This window comes from Alnus glutinosa, chromosome 8 (genome assembly GCF_958979055.1).
Source record: "Alnus glutinosa chromosome 8, dhAlnGlut1.1, whole genome shotgun sequence".
NCBI classification, from domain to species: Eukaryota; Viridiplantae; Streptophyta; class Magnoliopsida; order Fagales; family Betulaceae; genus Alnus; species Alnus glutinosa.
In genome coordinates, this window is record NC_084893.1 from 21,690,627 (window position 1) to 21,696,107 (window position 5,481).

Genomic DNA, 5,481 nt, shown 5'->3' on the forward strand with positions numbered 1-5,481 from the left:
TCTATTCTTCCGCTCCACTACACTTGGGGAGTGATAGGTGAGGAAAATTTTTGTTGAATACCATGATAATTACAGAATTCCTCAAATTCTCTCTCATGATCACTGTGGATCCTCATGATAGAGTAGTTTTGCTGAATCTGGATTTTCTTGAACAACTGTTGAGCTTGATCAAATGCATATGATTTTTTCGAAGAATAAGAACCCAAGTGTACTAGGAATAGTCATCCACAATGACTAAGATGTATTTCCTACCCCCCCCCCCCCCCTCCCCCCCCCCTCCCCAAGCTAGTAGGTCTTGTTGGACCCAAGAGATCCATATGAAGAAGTTCAAGATTTCTAGAAGTATACCTGAAGTCTTCTTGTGAGCTGCCCGAGTTTGCTTTCCTAATTGACATGGTCCACAAACTCCTTTTTCAATTTTGTTTATCTTGGGCAAGTCCTTGATAACTTCTTTGTTGGCAATCTCGATCAAATCATGGTAATTCAAGTGCCCTAACCTCTGATGTCAAAGCTCACAATTATCAACTATAGCCATGTTGCATGTGATTTGAGGCTTTGAGGTAAGGCCAGACAAGCCATAACAGTTATGCGCAGTTCTTTCTCCACCCATCTGCCACATGCCATTACAATCAAAGACATTGCATTCTTTCTTTGAAAATTGCACCACAAGATTATTGTCACAGAACTGACTGATATAAATTGCCTGAAATTAGTAATAATATTTGCAAATAAATTAGACTCCTAATATTAACCGCAACCAAGCATGCAACCAAATATATAAAGTGTAATGTCCGAGAAAATATTTAATGGATTTATTAGGATAAAATAAAATAAGTCTATTTGGTGTGGCAGAATAAAATAAAATGTTTTGTCTTGATCCTATAGACTTGTAAATAATCGCCAAGAAAATAAAATGCAACTGAATATTTTAAAAGTCTAAAGAAAAGAAAAAGAATTAAAAAAAATAAGGAATTAGAAATTAGAAAATATATATATATAAGATGAGGCGCACAGTCGTGCGCCTCACCTTTAAAAAATGAAGAGTCGTACGACCCTTCATCAAAAAGAGGCAAGTACTGCCTCTTTTATAAAAAAATAAAAAAAAATAAAAAAATAAAAGAGAAGTGAGGTGGCGCACACTTGTGCGTCTCTCAGTGAAAGAAAAGAGGCAGAGAGCGGTCCAAAGCCAAAAAGAGCATAGGGAAGAAAAAGAAGGAAAAAAAAAATATGAGTAAGGTTCCTTTTTGTTTTTAAGTAGAAAAATCTTGATCTACGAAGATCCAGCGGTCGGATCTTCAATCCGTCTTCGGAAACGTGATCCTTGTACTCGGATCTACGTTTTTACCGATTGTTTAAGGTAAAAATACTAAACTCATGATTTTGTGATTTTTGGGTAAAATCCTAAATGTGAGTTTAATCATCTATATTCTTTAGGTACTTGAGCTTATTGGAGCTTACTTGAGGCTATCCAAACTTTGGGTTGAAGTTTGGTGAATTTGGGTAAGCTTTTCTTCAAGCCTTAACTTTGGGTATTTGATTTTTGTGGTATTTTATGATATTAACCCTTAGTAAATGCCATTAGGTTAGTAATATTGTGATTGGGGTTAAATTTGAGGAAACTCTAATTTGATAGATTAGATTAATTTGGGGTTTTTAAGTATTTAAAAACCTAGATTGTTAATTGTGGATTAATTGTGATTATAGTGATGATTAATCTCAAATTAACCATGGATTTTGTAAGAATAAATATTTATGGGTTTATGTTTTAATGTTAGTAATTTGTATAAAATTGGAGTTTTATTTATAAGCTTAGGAATATTGTTAAGTGTGAGTTTAGACAAGTGATAACTAGTGTAATTATTGGATGGAAACTAAATTGATGCAATATGTTGTATTCTGCGGCACTCTGTGGATTGAGCCTAGGACTTGTTAGTGTTGGTGTACGGGCAGTCAACGTGAGTATTCTACTCACTGAGAAACTATTATTTTTATGTATTATAGAATTGCAAAATATATATTATTTTGTAAATCCGAACCAACTGTATGTTAAATATATCTATTTTGCTTGATTTGAGTACTTTAGAGTATGTTCAAATATATCAAGGATAGTTTCAGAATCTAGTATTGTGTGTTGCATGATTTGGATGAAGTATTAAATTGTTTAGAAAAATATGATTTAACAGCATGATTCAGTAAGGCAATACTTACTAGTCAGGCACCAAGCATAGAGCATATAACATACAGCATGCAATAACCCAGTAACCCAGTATTAACCCAGCAGTAACCCAGTTCAGCAGTTTAACAGTAGCCCAAGAGCATGCATAGCATATATAGCATGATTTATATTGTGTGTGGTTTCCATAATTATTATGTGTAGTTTACTAGACGTATTAGTATGCCTAAGAGTTTTAATGACAAAGAGCTTATGTATACTGCTATTGTCTGGTTGCATGATTTAAGAACATTGAGTTTGAAGGTACGAGAGTGTTTTCATTGTTCGGGCATGAGTAATACAGTGTCCTGAAAGTAGGTAGATGGATTGTCATTGACATGAAGTTGTAATGCCCTAGGATACGGTGTTACTTGAATTCGGGGAATGTTAGTATGCTCGTACTAAAGAGCGAAATGGCATGTTTTAAGCTTGGTGTACTTGGATGTGACGCTATTGGTTGGGATATCAGTGTGTTTTGGGAGTAAGTAGATGGATTATCTTGGTACATCAGTAAGAAGTGCTTGGATATCAGAGTTTTACTCTAGTAACCGCATGAACAACTATGTGCCATAGACATAAAGTTGTAATACCCTGAGGCACGGTGATATCACAGTTAATGACGTTAGATCTTTGTGCATTTGAGCTACCAACAAAAAAGTATTATTGTAGATGTGTCGATATGTAGAAGCTTCCAAGGCGGGATGACTGGAACTTCTACATATATTCACAGCTACATAGTATGCTTTAAATGTTTTCTATTAGTCGGTGTTTGCTATATCATTTATGGGGGATTTCAAACAAAACTTTATAGATTGGTGGCTGTTATAGTATACGCGAGACTAAAAAGGAAAAGTTGGTTCATTGCGAAAACTCAGTTAGTTTAATATCACTGAGGTCTCGGTATTATGTATTGAGACGGTAAACTTGTCATTTCACCTATACGGATGTGGCAAACCCCCACAACCGTATAAATGATGTTCATGTGACTGCAGGTACACCTGACTTAGAGGAGGACCCCGTAGCTGCGTATTTGGGATACTACGATTGAAGCATTTTGCGATAGTCGTATTGAGTTGGACTATGGAGTTCACTCTTTTGGGGTATTTTGAATATGGCTAATGACATAGGTATCACATATTCTTTTATGTAGCCATTCTTTTGTATTAATGGGTAATTGTAAGCCTTAAGCAATTAGACAGATATATGGCTCTTTTGTATGCACCACCTGTTATTTTTAGATGTGCTTTCTGTTATGATTTTTAGTATTATAATTATTCCGCTGTTAGATATCACTCTGAATATCAGGTACATGATATGGAGCATGTACATATGTTGGCTGAGTGACACGTTGTCGTGCCACTGTGATGACTTGTTTTATGTTTTATAAATATTTTTTTAAAAAAAAAAAAAAAAAAAAAAAAAAAAAAAAAGGGTCGTCACATAAAGCATAATGAGATAAATATAAATATTTGGTTACGAAGTGGAAACTCTTTACACCAAAAAGAAAAACCACTCCGGGGCAGCCAAACCCAGGAAATCAACTAATAGAAGAAATAGCCAGTTACAAGACTGTCGTACTCACAATACATTTGCAGTAGTCGTACCTTGAACTCCAACAAGTACCTATACTTGTATGCCTCTATACCAGACCCGTCTATAGATCCCTTTAACTGGAGCTCCTCTCTAGTTAGGCTTGAAACTGTTAAATGGTTACAACACAAATAACTCTAAGAGTAATAGTACATAAAACAATTTCTACCTAAACTCTATTCTCTTAGCACACTGGAATTCTATTCGTAATCTTTAAAAGAAACAATGCCTCGAAGCCCTTTTAAATAGGCTTTAGAAATCATAATTCTCCTCAAATTCAGATTTCTAATCAACGGCATCCGGACAGGACTTTGATCATTGAGATGGGGAACAACAAACCCTATGTTTTGCTGAAAGGCGTCCAGACAGCTTAATCTAGCGTCCGGACAATTGTAGGGAAAATCATCTTCGTCCGCAGTCTTCACTTTTGCTTTTAGACATCCTTGCAAACAGGAGCTCTTGGTGGTTTGTGTCCACTGGGCTGTCCGGGCAAGTAGCGAACAAGAGCTCTCGATGGTTCACGTCCTATGGGCCGTCCGGACAGGTATCGAACTCTGACTTTCTGTGATTGGCATTTGGACACTACTTCTGGCCGTCTGGATGGTCTGCAAGGAAACCTACTTTGTTGAGCTATAAAGTCTTCAGAAATTATTCTATCCTTTTCTCGAACATACATTGTCTTGTTCAGCCCTTTCCTTTCTTGATCAATTGCCTTGTTAAGCCATTTCCATTCTTGATTAAATATTCTTCAATAGGGTCTTCTAGAATTACGATGTCTCTAATAAGGTAGTGTTTTTGTCAACAGAATGTAGCCAATAAAATAAACCAAAAATATTAGATCAATGATGTCGTGGATCAGGTCCACCAGAAATCTGTCGCTTCACCGCAAAAGTCCTTCGAACTTGTCTTTCCGTGATAGCCTTGAAAACTTCTTTCCCAATCTCCATAAATGCTGATCTCTTGTGTAAAGATGGACCAAGAGAGCGACTTTTGGAGGTTGAAAACCCAACAATGGCTAGGAAAAGGCACAACTAGAATTTCAGGCTAGCCATTGTTAAAAACGTCAAAGTTGGTTTAACGAAAAGACTTTGTGTAGAGACTTAATGATATGGTAGTTGGATATATTTGGACCTCCATTGCCATTAGCATACAAAGATTACATACTTTATCCAGGTTGCACTACTATAAGAGGATTGAAAGGCCATTGTTTTCTATATAAAATATCGGAAGAACGTGTAAACTAGTTGTAGTACATCTCATAACAAAAGGAAAATGTTGCCATCAAGTATGCAACAAGAGAGAAATGTACTTTAGTACAATTAGTTTAAAGGTTGAATGAAAATAACCTAATATGACCTAATATATGGGCCTAAACGTACATCAGAGGATATGGTTAGGTTATGTATTGTGATGAGCAATGAATACAATAATAAAATAACCTCAATCTAATTATGTAAAACGCCCCATTCCAAAAACCTTGCTTTAAGTGAAATAGAGAGTGGAAAGCAAGGGCCGGAATGTCCAGATCAACCCCCCTACGAGCCTAGTCCATCCTCAAGCCTCATGTGAAGAGGAGAAGAGAAGAGAGAAGGTGAGAGAGAGATGAATGACATGAAAACTTTGGAAACAAAATCCAAGCCCTAGACTCAAACTTCACGCGAAGATGAAGAAAGGAGGTT

General features: G+C 36.2%; 1 long non-coding RNA gene across 1 annotated transcript; it reads left to right on the forward strand.

The window, feature by feature from the left end:
- Nucleotides 1-1,160: 1,160 nt before the first annotated feature.
- LOC133874789 (uncharacterized) lies at nucleotides 1,161-3,488 on the forward strand. Its single transcript, XR_009901383.1, has 3 exons — nucleotides 1,161-1,357; nucleotides 1,435-1,500; nucleotides 3,205-3,488. It is a non-coding gene; the product is annotated as an uncharacterized LOC133874789 (long non-coding RNA).
- Nucleotides 3,489-5,481: the final 1,993 nt, after the last annotated feature.